Here is an 18,645-nt window from a genome sequence, read left to right on the forward strand (position 1 = left end):
AACTAAACTATGATGGAAAAACTTACAAAACATAAACAAGGAAAACAAACTGTGAACCTTATGTACTGAGGAAATACCAAGTCTAGCAAACTTATTAGTCCTAAATTACTTATTGATTTGAAAATCACAAACAAAACACAAAAATATAGGAAAATGTAAAAACAAGCCAGGCGTGGTGGCTCATGCATGTAATTCCAGCACTTTGGGAGGCTGGGGTGGATCACCTGAGGTCAGGAGTTCGAGACCAGCCTGGCCAATGTAGTGAAACCCCATCTCTACTAAAAATGCAAAAAATTAGCTGGGCATGGTGGTGGGCATATGTAATCCGAGCTACTAGAGAGACTGAGGCAGGAGAATTGCTTGAACCTGGGAGGCAGAGGTTGCAGTGAGCCGAGATCATGCCATTGCACTTCAGCCTAGGCAACAAGCAAAAAACTCCATCTCAAAAAAAAAAAAAAAAAAAAAAATTAAAATTAAAACAAATTAATGTTTTATAGACCCTGGGAAAAAGAATTTTCAGCAAAGTATGAAAATTTAAAGCATTTCTTTAATTTTGTAACTCTTAACTGTGGAATAGCTCAGAATGTCAGTTATGTTTTAAATAATAGAATTGATAACTAAGCAAGGAAATGTAACTTGGATTATGAAATTCTTGGTTTAATAAAAATTCCTTAAATGGTTAAAAAAACCTGATAGGCTCAAAAACATAAGGTGACTATGCAGTGTATGTACACATAAAAGGAGGATGTGGCCAGGTGCGGTGGCTCACGCCTGTAATCTCAGCACTTTGGGAGGCTGAGGTGGGCAGATCACGAGGTCAGGAGTTCAAGACCAGCCTGGCCAGCATAGTGAAATCCCATCTCTACTAAAAATGCAAAAAATTAGCCGGGCGTGGTGGTGGATTCTTGTAATCCCAGCTACTCGGGAGGCTGAGCCAGCTACCCAGGAGGTGGAGGTTTCAGTGAGCCGAGATCATGCCATTGTACTCCAGCCTGGGTGACAGTGCGAGACTCTGTCTCAAAAACAAACAACAACAACAACGTAGATGTGTATGCATTAATACTAATATGTGAATCAAACAATTAGTCATTTTTTTCCCAAAGTAGTAGCTTATTTAATTCAACCATTTTGTTTGTTTTTCAAACTTTAATGGGAGTATAAACACAATCTGACTCTTAAACAGGTTAAATCTAAACTCTCTACACCTTTATCTAGCAATTGCTATGTTGTATAGCTTTCTTCACTGTCACATCACAGCTATGATTTTGTAAAGCATTTATTTGTATAGCATTGGGATTTGTAGCTATTAGAATATCAAAGCTATAGGAATATTTCAAATATTCCAAATATAAAAACAAATTTGATTTCAGAGGGAGACTTTACACATTTAAATGCCTGAAAATAAGGCATATAATAAAGAGCCTGGTAGACTGTGTACTCTGACAATATCACTGAAAATGGCTATAAAATCTGATGGAAACACTGAAAAATTACCTTTGAGGAGGATGCAGAATCCGTTTTCTTTGTAAACTGACCCTGAAGATGTGTCAACACGTTTGTAATATCCACAATAAAAAGTCAGCGGCATGACTGGGAGATTTCTTGGGCCTGAAATAAAATATTCATTTTAGTGATTTTTCTTATTTAATGGGGTGAGGTGAAAAATTGATATAGTCTATCCATTTTTCTTTAGGTATCCCTATTAATATCCACTTCTAAACTTTCAAAAAGCGTAACTAAACAATGCAAAAAATACTTGTGATTGCCAGAGTAGCACAAGGGAAAGCAAAGATCTCTCAGCCATGAAAGAAGGAAACAAATGGGTTAATTTTTTCAATGCTTAAAAGGAATCCATCTCAACCATGTCAGTAGTCCATCTGATTTGATTTTCTTCCAATGTAAGCTAAAGTACAGGTTATTCTCACACCTCAGTAAGGATGTAAGGTATTTGAAGACGAGCCCTGTAAGATTAAACTGTCAATAATATATTTATATATTGCAGTAAGATGCAGCCTTTTGCAGTCTGATATTTCAATTAGGAAAATGGAATATGCTACTCTGGTTTTTTGAACTTCTTTTCAAGTTTTTAAGAGATTATTGTTCTAGCCTAGCAGTTATTATTACTCAAAACATACTTTTTTTGTTTCTATGATGTATTTATTCTAATAATATTTACTAAGTATTAAGTATGTATTATCAAAAATGATGCATTCTTTAACCTTTCTTGGAAATCAATATTTGGAAAGATAGGCTGGTAGAATTGTTACTAAAATATGTAGGCAATTAATTCCTCATAGGGATAAAATATCTTCCAACAATTAGTAGATATTATATCCCATTACCAATCTTATTCCATTATGACAGTCAAAAATTTGTTTCCTAGTCAAAAAAGCACTTCATTTATCAACACTTATGTATTCTGTGTGTTTCAAAGACTTTGGTAGTTGTCTCCTTGTAATATTTCAGCTTTTAAGCTGCTTCCCTGCCTCACTGAGCTCACATAAGATACATCTGAAAGCTTTAGTACAAATTTACTTCGAATAAAGTCTTCAATTCATTTTCATGGCACCAAAAAGACAGCTTTAATAACTGCAATGACAAATAAACTGGAAATCATTCCAGGCCTTTTCACTTAACTGACAAGTAGAACACTCTCATAATGAGCCGCAGGTTTTACGTTTTCTCTTTGACCATAATAGCTTCATTTAAGAGTGTCAGACCCTGACACTTCATCATTTATCTACATTATTTCTCTTCTTCTTTCAAATAAATTATGGAATACTAGACTGAGCACATAAAAACAAAGTGACTTGTTATCAGTAAACAGTAAGATAAATTGTCCAGAAGTTCCTCATTTAGTTCCTTTTAAATTTAAGGGCAAGTTATTGGGTGCACCTTTTTTAACTTCCAACGTTTGCATTTTTACAACCATCTTATTCCTCTTGCCACTGGCCTCTGTGCACTCATCCAGAGCCTGATGTGGAAGGCATAAAGTAATCCCATTATCCCAAGGTTGGCCGCTGAAGTACAAAGAGGCAGAAGGGGAGAAAATCAAATAAACAACTTTGAGAGAGATTTCTCCACATCTATAAAAACCCCCATCCATAATACATCTTGTCATACTAGAAAATGTGACACTTCCAAAGTAATGAACAGTGCAACTGTAACTGTTTTAGCCCTTGGAAATACAGCACTGATTTTAAATGGATGGGTGAATGCCATCTCCTCTCATTTCATCTTTTTTTTTCACCTTATGGAACTGGAGGAAATCAAAATCCCAATCGGATTGTATTTCTTTTTGAAACTGTTGACCAAGTTTATGGAAATCGTCACCTCTCTTCCTTCTTACGTATTGGTTTAGTATTAACTTAAAAGGACTTAAAGAATCAGATCAGATTAATTAATAGAAGTATCAGTATTTTAGAAACACTAAAATGTGTTTGTGTATGGGGCAATACATATTAAAGTCTTATTTATATGCTAAATGTATCAATGAAAGATGTATAATGTAGGCTGATTGTATATTAACAACTTTTCATTGACGTGAGTTATTCTGGAATTAAGCTTTAAGATACTGTTGTTTTATTTTGCTTTTCCTAGATATTACAATCAGTTTGGTCATAATATCTCACAGATTTAGCAACAATGTAACATGGAAATTTAAACACTGGTAACTTAGTAATGTTTTATAGATGCCCTACTCAGTGCAAAATTCTGATATAGGGAAATACAAGAAAAGGCTATATGACATTACCCATCCTCAAAGATCTCTGGGAATAGGTTTACGTATCTAATTTTGGGATGCTATTTAGCTTCTGAGATTCTACAGTGGTGAGAATAATTTAAGGTGTGAATAATTTATATGCCTCTATATTTATATTTTGAGGAACTTTTCCAAGTTTTAGTTCCTGAGAAGTTGGTGTAATAATATGCTATTTTGGCTCCTTCTACTAACCCAAACATGAAGATATTTCAGAAAGAGATGTTGATGAATTTCTCAGCCAGCAGATATCATAGAAATGTTGGTGGATGTGTGGGGGCAAAAGAAGATGGTTAGCGCTGTATGTGAATGGGAGAGTGTTGGGAGGTGGAGGTCAAGGTGGAAGGAATGCAAGGCAGAAGAACTTGGAGTAGAAACAGTCTAGGTCATGTCAATTTAGGTAGTCATACGTTTTGGTGGAAATGTGCCTTTTGCTTTCCTCTATTTTGTACCTTTGCAGGAATAGTCAGCCTAGGAGAAGGGGAGAAAAGAAATATCTCTTTAAAAGACAGTGTCTTAGTAAATGTACAGATTATCTCATAAAAGCTCTTTATGCTATGGCATGTCTCCTATTCCCTAAAGTCACAAAGAAAGACAAAGGCCAGGACAAAAATTATCTTCCCATCCACAAGTATACAACCCAGTAAAGGTGACTAACTCACAAAGACAATACAGACTCGCAAGGGAAAGTAAAAAACAAATATAAGACAAAGACAAGAATCAGCAAACCTATAGACTGAAGACAATAAACTTTAAACCTACAAATTAACTTTAAAATGATTATGCTAAATATCTTCAAATAAGCAAAAGAAAGTATTGTACACTTTGTTTATTGAAACAGAAACAATCATAAAATATAACAACAATGACAACCAGTAGTCTGGGTGTGAAAACATCACAGAAAAGAGAACTCAATATATGGTTCACATACATACAGCTGAAGAATTAGTAAGAGAAATGGAAATTAAGGTGAAGGAGTTCATTGAGAAGGATTACAAAGGGAGAATGCTAATAAGGGAATGCAGAATGAAGGGAAAGGGTTAAGTTACATCTCCAAAAAATTCAAACAGATTAAAAAAGAAATGACTGGAAGAATTTAATGAATTACTGATGCGGAGTTTAACAAATAAAATTATGAGAACTCAGATACAAAGGATTTATGGCAAGGCAAGCAGGAAAAATAATAAAAAGACTGATACCTAGAAATGCAGTGAAATCTAAGAATTGCAGAAACATAAAGACAATTTTAAAGGCCACCAAGGAGAAAAAAAATAGATCTTCTATAATAAACTGAGAAACAGATAGTCATTATGCTTCTCAACATCTATAGATAATGTACTAAGTAGCAGAGCAGTAATATTTTCAGCATCACAAAGAAAAAGAAATTCAAAATATATAGTTATATATATAAACTACCATTTAAATGAGCAAAGCCCAATAAAGATATTCTCAAGCACATTTCTTGATAAGTTTCATTACACAAAGACCCTCTTTGATAGTACCATTGGGTATAAAAAGATAAATACATTTGGGTGGTTTCTATCAGCAGAAAAGAGAGTATTAAAAACTATGATAAATAATAATATCAAACATATAAATCCCCTGAAGTTGGTCTTATCATTATCTCTATATTATGGAATACAAAATTGAAGCAAATAAATTTCACACACATAGGAAATAAAAATGCCAGGATTTGAACCCAGTGGTTTAGCTCCAGAGCTTGCATTCATACTTGCTACAAACAATACACATACACACATTTATACACACACAACACATACACACATAAAACAATTCAGGGTGAAAATTCAAAACTCCAGAACTGCTGTGTCATCTAACTCTAGTGAGCACCATTCACATGGAATATATTGTAATAACAGGGACCATCCTGCACTTTGTAGTTTATGTAAAGGGCATCTTTTGGAGCTGTGCAATACAATGGCTCCATTTTTATTAGAATGCTATAATTGGCTAAGTCTATTTAAAAAAAAAAAAACAGCTAACTGTAAAACTCATACTTCCACATATGAACACATACTCCAAATTTATAGAATTAAAAATAGTGTAAAATTTGTTCAGTAATAAACATTTAAATCGGAACAGAATGGAAAGGTAAGCAACACACATATATACATGGGCACTTGGCATATGAAAGCAGTGGCACAATAAACCAGCAGAAGTATGTACAAGTTAGATAGAAAATGTTGAGAAAATGGTTTATTATTTGGATACAATTAAGATATATCGCAGTTACACAGTCCACAATGGTGAATTATGATAGCTAAAATGTCAAAGTTAAGTAAAGAAGGACTTCTGAGTAAGACCCCAAAATTACAAACAATAGATAAAGTTGAATGCCAGAGGAATATCTGTGTTGAACAGTAGATACTGCAGATAAGGTTAATATGTGAGAAATGTGTTCAGAGACAAAAGCGGGCAAAGAATTAATGCTTGCAATTCAAGTACTTTTGCACATCAACAAGGAAATTTGCTGAAACTTAATGGGAAAATGAACAGAAACATTGATGAACAATTTATACAAAGGACGACTAACAAACATCAAAATCATTCAGAATCAAATGGAATAGTTATTTCCCTAGCAAAATATCCTGTATAAAAAAGGTAAAATTTGAAATACTCTCACCCACATTTAATCATTTTCCTATTTATTATCTAAATTATATTCTGAGGAACAATAGCTGGACTCAATTTTACTATGAATTCTTCAAAAGAAAAACTGATAAATATCTAAAACACTCAAAATATTATATATGTAGTCTGTAGCCAAAATTTAAAAAAGGAAAAACATGTGAATATGAATACATATATATATTTATAATAATAGTTATGACTGATTTATAAGAATCAAGGAAACCAATGAAAAATGGAAGCAAATTTATATGGGGTGATACACTTACAACTCAATGTTTAAAAATGTGCAAAAACTATTTAAACAGAGTTAGTGGCCAGGTGCAGTGGCCCATGCCTGTAATCCCAGCATTCTGGGAGGCTGAGGTGGGTGAATGACTTGAGGTCAAGAGTTAGAGACATATATATATATGTCTATATATGTGTGTGTGTGTGTATAGTAGTAGTTGTAATAAGAGTAATAGTAATAATAACTTACCAGTCCCTGCAACTACATCAGTAAATCTCAAAAACATGATGTTAAATAAAAATATGTGGATATAAAAGATTACATGCTGTGTGATTTCATTTATATGAAGTTCAAGAACAGGAAGGGCTCATCGATGGTTACAGAAATGTGAAGAATACGTACTTATGAGGTATGTGAATTGACTGCAAATGGATATGAAGAAAATTTCTGAGATGGTAACAATGAATGATTTATATGTTGACTATGGTTTTTGTACTTAGATATAAATATTTGTCGATAGTCATTGACAAACACCATATATACACCTATGTAGATTCTATCTTAATAATAAAAAAATACTAAAAACCCCCTTACTAGTTTGGTGGTAGATGTCCCACTGGATGGGCTTAACATACTGAACACAGCAGAGAAGCAGATGAGTGAATTCAGAAAAGATGTCAATAGAAAACATTCAAACTGAAGTATAGACAGAAAAATGAATTCTAAACAAAAAAGTCAGAATATATGAGAAGAATAGGTGGAACTCAACCAAAAGATCAAATAATCTTTGACTAGACTCCTAGAATGCAAGGGGTAAGAGAATGATGCAAAAAAAATTTTTTGAAGTAATAATCCAAAGAACAGTATCAATCCACAGATGAAAGAATCTCAGCAAATCCCATAGGATAAATACATAGAAAACTAATCATAGGCAATCATTGTCAAATTGCTAAAAATCAAATACAAAGATAAAATTCTATAAGCAGCCAAAGCAAGATCTGATATTACATTCATGGGAGCCGTATACTGATGACATACATGTCAACCAAATTTGGGGAGCTAGAAAACAATAGATTGAAATATTTAAAGTACTGAAAAGAATAAAAAAGCTACTAAAGTGTATATCCACTCAATATGTGCTTTTAAGATGAAGGTGAAATAAAGATTTCAGATCAAAACAAACAAAAACCCTGACTCCTTGCATTCCTCATACTTGCACTTCAAAAATTACTGAACAGATTTCATCACCATGAAGAAACATGATCTCAGATGCAAACTCAAAGCTTCAAGTTGGGATGAAATGACCAGAAATGATAAACATGTAAGTAAATGAAAATGAATATTAATAACTTAAAGTTATTAAAAAAAAATCATGTTCTGACCAGGAAACAGAAAGCACAGTAATAATTTGAGCAGAAAAATATTAATATAAAAGAATTATTAATTAGGCTGGGCTCGGTGGCTCACAACTATAATCCCAGCACTTTGGGAGGCTGAGGTGGGTGAATCACCTGAGGTCAGGAGTTTGAGACCAGCCTGGCTAACGTGGTAAAAACCTGTCTCCAGAAAAATACAAAAAGTATCCAGATGTGGTGGCAGGGGCCTGTAATCCCATCTACTCGGAGGCTGAGGCAGGAGAATCATTTGAATCTGGGAAGCAGAGGTTGCAGTGAGCCAAGATCATGCCATTGTACTCCAGCGTGGGTTACAGAGCAAGACTCTATCTCAAACAAACAAACAAACAAACAAAAAACTAATAAAAAGTGGTTAACAAATATAACAAAAGAATGTAAGAAAATGCTAAATAATACAGGGATAGCAAATAGCCTTCTATCTCCAAGGCTAAGGAAGAGCACCTAAAGATGAAATAAACCTGGGTGACCCGTTGCTTCCCAACACTACTACCAGCCTGAGATTCAGTCCTTACTAAAGAGGGTAAGTCTGTTGTCTTATCCTCTTTAAGGTGAAGGGTGAAGACATTCACTGTGTGCCATGGCACAGAGCTGTTCCACAGCCAGTAAACTAGGAATGGTGAGCACGAAGTTGCTTGATTTCTGGTGAAAATCTGAAACTTGAGAGCCACTGAACATTGTTTCATGTTCAGTGCTGGAAGCACTGTCATAGGAAGCAGAAAGAAAGGCCAGTAGAACTCAGAAGACAAGCTTCTTCCCTTGCTTTGCCCTGCAGTGTCCCAACAGCCCCCTCCACTGCAAAGCTTACTATTGAGCCAACTGATGAAGGAGAACTGATTGCAGCAAGCTTGTCCAGCCCACGGTCCATGGGCTACTTAGATGACTTTGAATGCAGCCCAACACAAATTCATGAAATTTCTTAAAACATTATGAGATTTATGCATCACTTGAAATATGCACAACAAATAAAAGTTTACTAGATCTAATATCTGTACACTCTGTTTTTGTTTGTTTGTTTTGTTGTTTGTTTTGTTTTGTTTTTTCAGCTTATCAGCTATCGTTAGTGATAGTGTTTTTTATGTGTGGCCCAAGACATTTCTTCCAATATGGCCCAGGGAAACCAAAAGATTGGACACCCCTGGATTATGGGGTGCAATTCTAGTATCATGAGCAGGTAATGTAGGGCAGATCACAGCTGAGAGGCAATAAACTTATAACTGGTGTTTAACATGATATCTTGTAGGAAATATAAAACGTGTAATTGTAAAATATGTGACTATACCAGCACAAAGAATGAGAGGAGGGTAAACAGTTATATCAATGTGAGATACTTCTTTTGTTTGGGACATAAAAAATAAAGTAGTTTTAACATATAGATGTATATCATACTAAAAATTAACCAAAGAGGTCTCATTAAAAAGATTTTTTTTTAAAAAAAAGATCATCAGCAAGGATATGTCTTGCTTTTTCTCATTATTATAAAGAATTAGAAATACATTTTTTCTAGCAATGGGAAAAAATTATATTTATCCGCACAACTAAATATGGTTCTATAATTTTAGAGAAACAGGAGTTGTAAATGAATATCTACCCACAACAAATGTTCATTATATGCAGTCTAGTGATAAAAGCAGGTTTTAAAACTGTAAATACTATCTTATAATAGCTAGATTATTGAGCACTTGTGGTATACCAGGCACTCTGCAACATGCTCTCATTTTATCTTACTGGCAGCCCTATAAGGTATTATCTCCATTACAATATAATCCCATTTTCATAAATACAGTCACACATATATTTATAGGAAAAATATTAAATTTATCTCTGATTTGGTGTGATAACCAGTACTTTTAAATTAACCTCCATTTGCTTTAGAATATTTTCTATTTCTCTCCACTGTGAACATGTATTAGTATTCTGAAAAAAAAATAATTAAGCATGTAGAATTAAAGCAATGGGTAATCTAATCACAATTATTTACCTCAGATAGTGGAAAAATTAACCTATAAATTTAAGAAATATGCCTGAAGATTATGAGACTAAGCAGTTTATAACTCAGCAGTTAATATAGTTTGCAGATTGTTTTTATTTGTTTGTTAAAAAGAATCAGTATGGAAGATTTGGCTTTTCATCATGCCTCTACCATTAACAAGAGCAAGTTGTTTTCAATTACTTTGAATATGAAAAACTGCAAACATTTGTAGAGGACTACGTGCTCACAAACAGGGTGTTCCCGATAAGTCCTGCTCTCACAAACGAAGCAGTGCCGTTCCCCATAAGTCCTGCTCTTGCAAACGAAGCAGGGCATTGGGGGCCTGTTTATATGTAAACATCTTGAAAATCCAGAAAGTCAGGGAAAGGTCAGAGAAACAACAATGTGTCTTGTGACTTGGCAACATTCCACAAACGACTGTATAAAATAAAGCAGAGCGCACCATTCGAGGTGGCCGCCATGTTTGTCTTGTCTTGTGTTGTCCTGTGTGTTCATTCCTTTGTTTAGGAAACACGTGGACCCCAACATCTGGCGCAGCGAGCAGGGTCCGTGGCTCCACGAGAGCAAGGAACTGGAGGGGGAACACCCCGGGCAGGTAAATAAAGAAAGGGGGACCCACGGGAAAATTATGGGGAATTCCACCTCTCTGGCCTCTGAATATTTGTGGTTACTCCAGGGACTGTTGATGTCTATAGGAGTAGAAGTTAGTTAAGGAACATAAGACTTTGAAGCAATTGTTTGCCCATGTTGAACAACATTGTTATTGGTTTCAATATCAAAACAAAGTGCAGTTAAATCGAAAGAAATGGTTACAAGTGGTTAAAGCCCTGCCTCGAGCTCATCAGCGGGGGCAAACGATGCCTCTGACTTTGTGGACTTTGTGTAGTTCCATTACTCAGGATTAGAGTTACTTGAAACTGACTCAGAGCATGGCGATACTGCCACAGGAGGTGAGGCATCTGAAGCTTTAGAGAGGAATGATCCTAGAGAGGAACATATTTACGCCCTGGTTGTTGAGGACAAGGAATTGGAAAAAGAGCTAATGCCTCCTTCATCTGAAGGAAATTCTGATTTGCAGCGCATTTTAGAGATGTTACAACAGTTGTTAAAATTGCAAGGTACCGCTGCTCCTGTTTCATACTGGTGTGGTTGATTCAGACTATAAAGGCGAAATTCAATTGGTTATTAGTTCCTCAATTCCTTGGAGTGCCAGTCTAGGAGACAGGATTGCTCAATTATTACTCCTACCTTATATTAAAGTTGGAAACAGTGAGATAAAAAGAACAGGAGGGTTCAGAAGCACTGATCAGGCAGGAAAGGCTGCATATTGGGCAAGTCTGGTCTCTGAGAGCAGACCTGTGTGTAAGGCCATTATTCAAGGAAAACAGTTTGAAGGGTTGGTAGACACTGGAGCAGATATCTCTGTCATTGCTTTAAATCAGTGGCCAAAAAATTGGCCTAAACAAAAGGCTGTTACAAGACTTGTCGGCGTAGGCACAGCTTCAGAAGTGTATGCAAGTACAATGATTTTACATTGTTTAGGACCAGATAAGAAAGTACTGTTCAGCCAATGATTACTTCAATTCCTGTTAATCTATGGGGTCGAGATTTATTACAACAATGGGGTGCAGAAATCATTATGCCCGCTCCATTATACAGCTCCACGAGTCAAAAAATCATGACTAAGATGGGATATATATCAGGAAAGGGGTTAGGAAAAAATAAAAATGGCATTAAAGTCCCAATTGAGACTGAGAAAAATCAAGAAAGAAAAGGAATAGGGTATCCTTTTTAGGAGCAGCCACTGTAGCGCCTCCTAAACCCATTCCATTAACTTGGAAAACAGAGAAACCGGTATGGGTAAATCAGTGGCCGCTACCAAAGCAAAAACTGGAGGCTTTACATTTATTAGCAAAGGAACAATTAGAAAAAGGACACATTGAGCCTTCATTCTCACCCTGGAATTCTCCTGTATTTGTAATTCAGAAAAAATCAGGCAAATGGCGGATGTTAATGGACTTAAGAGCCGTAAATGCTGTAATTCAACCCATGGGGCCTCTTCAACCCGGATTGCCCTCTCCGGCCATGATCCCAAAAGACTGGCCTTTAATTATAATAGATCTTAAGGATTGCTTTTTTACCATTCCTCTGGCAGAGCAAGATTGTGAAAAATTTGCCTTTACTATACCAGCCATAAATAATAAAGAACTAGCCACCAGGTTTCAGTGGAAAGTACTACCTCAAGAAATGCTAATTATGGACCTCAGTCACAGTTTGTTCTTGGCCTTCTCGATTCCTTCTCTTTAGAACATATGATGATTTCTATTGACTGGGAAACGTTGGGACAGGCTGTCCTTGATCGTTCACAATGGCTTCAATTAAAAAGTTGGTGGTGGGAGGAAGCAAGAGTACAAGCTAGAAAAAATGCTACCCGAAATCCCCCAGGACCTACTGAAGAGCAGCTTACGGGTTCAGGACAATAGGCCACTCTTAATGCTCAGGCAGACCTAGATGATATTGCTCTCACTTAGATTAAAGCATTGTTTATAAAAGCATGGACTAAGGTTGAAATAGTGGGTAAAACTTCTTTACCTTTTGTAAAGATCCTACAAGGAGCCACTGAGCTGTATCCAGATTTTGTAGCCCGTCTTCAAGATGCTGTATTAAAGACTGTAGGTTCAGGCCCTGCTGCTAAAATTCTTTTGGATACTCTGGCTTTTGAGAGTGTTAATCCCGAGTGCCAAAAATTGCTGCATCCTCTAAAAGCTAGTGGAGCTGATTTAGCTGAATACATTCGGGCTTGTGCAGGTGTTGGAGGAGCTATTTACAATGCTCAGTTGTTTGCTGGGGCACTTTCTAAGGCTTTAAAAGGCAATTCTAAACAAAGTATATGCTATCAATGTAGAAAACCCGGTCATTTTAAAAAGGAATGCCGGAAAAAATTAGGCTCTTCTGCTCTAAAAGAAAAAAGGTTACCATCTGACATGTGTAAACAATGTGGCAAGGGTCGACATTGGATCAATGAATGCCGTTCAAAAACTGATAAAGTGGGAATGTATTGTCACCCCTCTCAGGAAACGGGAGCCGGGGCCCGCAGGCTTGGGGCCCCAACAACTACAATGCAGGCCTATGCCAGTACCCAGTGAGCAGTGGCTTACAACCTCAAGGAATGACCTCGAGTCCTCCTTAAAGACATCTTACCCTACCCCAGTTTCTCAGCTTTATGCTGCCACTAAGCAGAGTGCCACTGCTGACCTAGTTATTGTCCAACCTTATTGGTCCTTTGCCAAAGGGACATGTAGGACTTTTACTAGGTCAAAGCAGCAGCGCTATGCGGGAGTTAATGGTGGTCCCAGGAATTACTGATCCTGATTTTACTGATGAAATCCTTATTATGGTAAAAGTCTCACAATTTATGCGCCTAGAGGCAAGGGAACGTATTGCACAATTGCTTTTATTGCCTTTTTTTCCTTTCTTATCTAGAGATGTGTCTCGTCAAGGAGGTTTCGGTAGTACTGGGAAAACTGTTTTCTGGGAAACTTTAGTTTCTGATCAAAAACCTTTATGTTCATTGCAAATTAATGGGATACTTTTTGAGGGATTAGTGGACACAGGAGAGGATGTATATAATAATGTTTGGCTCAATGGCCTATCATTGGAAAAAGAAACAAGTATTGGTTCCTCTATCTGGCCTAGGTACTGCTTCTATAGTCTACCAAAGTGTCGAGCCCCTGAGCTGTGTAGGACCTGAAGGACAACAAGGAAAAGTGTTCTTTTATATTGTTCCCATTAATATTAACCTTTGGGGCCATAATCTTTTACAACAATTTGGTGCCTTTTTAAGCATTCCTCATATTTCTTCAGCTGCCAAAAATATGATGTTCAAAATGGGCTACAATCCTTTAAACTCTTAGCCACTGTCCACAAGCCTCAAGCTTTACAATTAAGGTGGAAAACTACAACTCCTGTTTGGGTGGAACAGTGGCCATTATCTAAAGAAAAACTTAAGGCTTTAAAGAATTTAGTTAAGGAACAATTGGCCGAGGGGCATATTGAACCAAGTACTTCTGCATGGAATTCCCCTGTGTTTGTCTTGTCAAAAAAAAAAAAAAAAAAAAAAAGGAAAATGGCACTTATTAACTACAGAGCTGTAAATACTTGTATTCAGCCTATGGGGACTTTATCCCCTGTAGTAGAAGAAGAATTGTCATTTGTAGAAAATAGAATTAGTGAAGCTCACCTTGATTATATTGCACCCAATCTTCCACTTTCATTGTGTCTTTTGCATACTCCCCATTCACCAATGGCCGTTTTACACCAAGATAATAATATTCTGGAGTGGCTGTTTTTGGCTAATAAAGCCATTAAGAAAATTCACCCATATATTGATAAATTGGCTGAATTAATTATTAAAGGATGACATCGAGCTCGTCAGTTGCTTGGTGCTGACCCTATAAAAATTATTCTCATTCAGCTTTGCCAGGACCTTTATCTTTTGGCAATAGTCAGATTGATTCTTTACTTATTGGCAGTGTCCAGTGGGCTCAGGATGAGCACCGACTACATCATACTAATAGTTTAGGATTACAACGGCGATTTTCTATAACATGCCATCAAGCCTGAGCTATTGTCAGAGCCTGCTAATCTTGTGCTCCTATTATTGCACCTTTTTTAAGTCCAGGTATTAATCCTCAAGGCATTCAACAAAATCACATTTGGCAAATGGATGTAACTTATGTTCCTTCCTTTGGTCGTTTAAAATATGTTCATCATACTATTGATACGTGGTCACATTACAGTGGGCTACGCCATTACCCTCTGAAAAGGCTGACTCTATTATTACTCATTTACTTACTTGCTTTGCAGTTATGGGAGTCCCTGCTGAATTAAAAACTGATAATGCCCCTGCTTATTGCTCTCGCCAATTGGCTGCCTTCCTCTCTTTATACCATATTCATCATTCCACTGGTATTCCATTTAACAGTCAAGGTCAAGCAATTATTGAAAGAGCCAATGCTACCTTAAAATTACAATTTTTAAAACTAAAAAGGGGAAATGGGTGAGATTCCCCAAAACATCAAATTCTGAAAGCCCTTTTTACTTTAAATTTTCTCAACCATTGGTGCCAATTACAGCAGTCTGCAGCGGTGAAACATTTTCAACAGCCTTTAGAAAAGCCGCAAAACAGTAATCTGTGGGTATATTATCCTTCATTACAAGGGAAATATTTAAAAGGAAAAGTTTTACAATGGGGCCGAGGCTAATCTCTTGTCCGTACAGGTGCCGGAGACGACTGGTTTCCAACTCGACGGTTGAAACAGTGCCGTGGCGAAGAGAAGCCGATCGGAAGAGTTCCTGAAGGAATTCCAGGAGCTAAATCTGAGCGCTCAGAGAACATTCACCTTCGGAACTCGTGTGGAGCCCCCGACATGGGGACAACTGAAAAGGTTAAGAAGCTGAAGGGGTTGTTCAACAAGCTGGGCAGTCCAAAACCCCACTGACTTTATTCCTGGCCATGCTGGCCGTAGTAAATTGTCAGGTAACAACTGGAGAATTTACATACTGGGCTTATATTCCTTTTCCACCCTTATATCAAGGTGTGGCCTGGGGAGACAGAGAAGTCCCAGTATTTACTAATGATCCTGCTTGGATGCCATCGCCTTTTTAAAACCAGGATCCTGAATTAAACTCTGGCACTGTAAATAGTTCATATCAATTTGGGGTTGAAGGGTTACCTATATGTCTTGGGGGGGTAGTCCACATTGTCTGCATCTTTCTCATGACGATTGTTGTTAGAAGTAAAAGGGAAGAGTCGTAAATACCTTGTTACAGATTGGAGTGTACATGGAGATTTTCAGACTAAATTCAGCCATGTCATCCTGCATTGGCATAAAGGTAATCACAGCATTTCTGCAGATGGCAATGAAACTATTATTTGGCATGATGGTGGTCTATCACCCCCTTGCCACATTTGGCTAATACCTCACAAATACAAGGTCATATTTGGAAGTTGCTAGCTGCTGGTAAACCAATGTTCACTTTCACGGGAAACATGTCCTTAAATCTTACTAATATTGCTAACCCTTTCCATATATCTTTGCATCGAAATAGTTCTAGATATGTTATTGCATGTGTAAGAAAGCCTTACTTCTTGTTGACAGGAAATTTTAAATGGGATAATAATACAGGGGTAGTTAACTGTACAATTGTACATTCTTAAGTTGTATAAATACTACTTGGTGGAATAATAATTGGAATGAGTCTCATTCCGATTTAGATATACTAAGAGCCAGAAAAGAAACCTGGCTACCTGTAAACTTAACACGTACTTGGAGTGAATCTGCTGGGATTACTCAAATTTACAAGGTTATGCAAGATCTTGTCCACCGGAGTCAGAGGATGGTTGGAATCGTCGTGACCACGGTGATAGAACTTGTAGCAATTGCTTCCACCACCGTTGTTGTTGGATTAGCTCTACACCGGAGTATACAAAATGCAGAATTTGTGCAACAATGGCATGAACAATCACATTTGTTGTGGCAGCAGCAACGAGACATAGATGCTCATTTGACTGAACGAGTGAATAATCTGGAGCAAGTGGTTTCTTGGTTGGGAGATCAGCTAACAGTGTTTAATACCTGAGCTTTGTTGAAATGTGATTGAAATACTACCCAATTTTGTATTACTCCTGTTCCTTTAAACAGCACTGTACATAACTGGACTGAGATAAAGAGACTTTTAGTTGGTCATAATAATCTTTCCCTAGAAATACAAGAATTAACACAGAACATTTCTGAAACATTTTGCAATCAGTTACCGTTGCTGACTGGTGCAGATTTGATGACTGGTATTGCACAAAGTTTGACGTCTTTGAACCCTATGAGTCCTGTAAAAACTTTGCTGACCTCTGTTTCTAGTAATGTATTGATTGTTGTTCTTGCCTTTGTCATTTTTCACAGTCTGCTGGAGATATTTCCAGGGCCATTCAAATGACTAGAGGCTGGACTGTGGTTTGGTCTGTATGAAGACTGATTTGTGTCCACTTCGCCTTCTGTCCCAATTCAGAGATAAGGGCATTATACCAGGGTCACTGTCCTTGTGAACCCTTTGCTCTGAACTGTGACTGCAAGCCATGAAAGAATTTCAGAAGAGCTATTCAGTCTTTCAGCCACCTCTCTGAGAATCTGCAGAGGTCCCAAAGGTGACTCACCTCATGGATTTCAATCTCCTCTTGGAAACTGAACTAGAAACATTTCATAAGTTTTAGCTTTATTATGCCTTCAAGCAGCTATTTTGAGTAACTGCTCCCACTTCCTAATTTCTAGTTTTCTCAATGAGAAGGTTACTCAGTTATTTTATAATCTGCAATTTTAAGAAGAGGAAGTCTCCATACACAATGTTAAGGACATACACTTTACAAGTAGCTCAAATTGGAAGAAACACAGCTAAGAACAATCCAGGGGTTATAAACAAAACATAGTCTGCAGGAATTTGACCTAATTGGTGAAAGTCATTTGGCTTTTCGTGATGAAATATTTTTTAAAAAATCAAACAAGTGATTTTTTTTTTAGAAAGCTAACTCTGCAGGCCTCTGAGGACTTGCGAATGTGCACCGTCTGTGAGGCACTAATATAAACACTATCCTTCCTGCCAAGGTAATACTCCATGACTAGAAATGGGAATGCCGTGTTTATACCATCAAGCTCTAAAGACACACACACACACACACACACACACACACATTTTCAGTCATTCATTGACCTTAATTATGGCTTGTTCTCTTAGCTCATGAATTACACAAGGTTGACTTCAGAGAAAAGAACTCAGTTGATAACATTTGCTTATGTTTATGGATAAAAACAACTTTTAAGAACACAAATATATTTTTCCTTTGATTAAAACAAATGATTTGGGAAAACATGACACTGTTTTATTTTTTCTCTATCTTCAGAATAGTTTTATTCTATTTTGGGAGGCAAGGCTCTATCAGTTGTCAACTACTGCATTCTAGGACATTGTATATAATTCCAAAGTTTGAAGCATATGATTTGCTTAAGGTAATCAAATAAACTAAGTTCTTATCAAACCTTACTTCTTCCTTCACCACGCGTGAATAACCTAATAATGATGGAGACCAGAACCATTGCCTAGTTTTGCATAGGATAGCGTAAAAATACAGCCTTCATTTGTGAATGTCTTTGATAAAAATGAAACATAAATATTTTTCAGTTTTATTTTACAACTCAAGTTCAAAACATCCATATTTTGAAGACCATTCAAAGATAAAAAGGTAATGCAAATTTTAATAAGATATACCTGTTTTGAAATAATCTACTCTAGTAAGTATAAAAGATTTTGTCTTATTGATACCACCCAGTTATAGATAACATATTACAGAATGAGCATACATTTTGAGATTGCTAAAAAAAAAAAGTAGCATTAAAAGAATGGATACACAATTATATGCTATTTAAAAGTTCAAAAAGAAATAAAACCTGTATATCAGATAAGACATCAGTTTAAAATTTGCAAGAAACATAAAATTTACTGTAGATTGGTTTTCAATGCTCATTTTGTACTTATATTACAGTGGTATTTATTA

The sequence above is a fragment of the Chlorocebus sabaeus genome, chromosome 10 (genome assembly GCF_047675955.1).
Source record: "Chlorocebus sabaeus isolate Y175 chromosome 10, mChlSab1.0.hap1, whole genome shotgun sequence".
Lineage (NCBI taxonomy): Eukaryota > Metazoa > Chordata > Mammalia > Primates > Cercopithecidae > Chlorocebus > Chlorocebus sabaeus.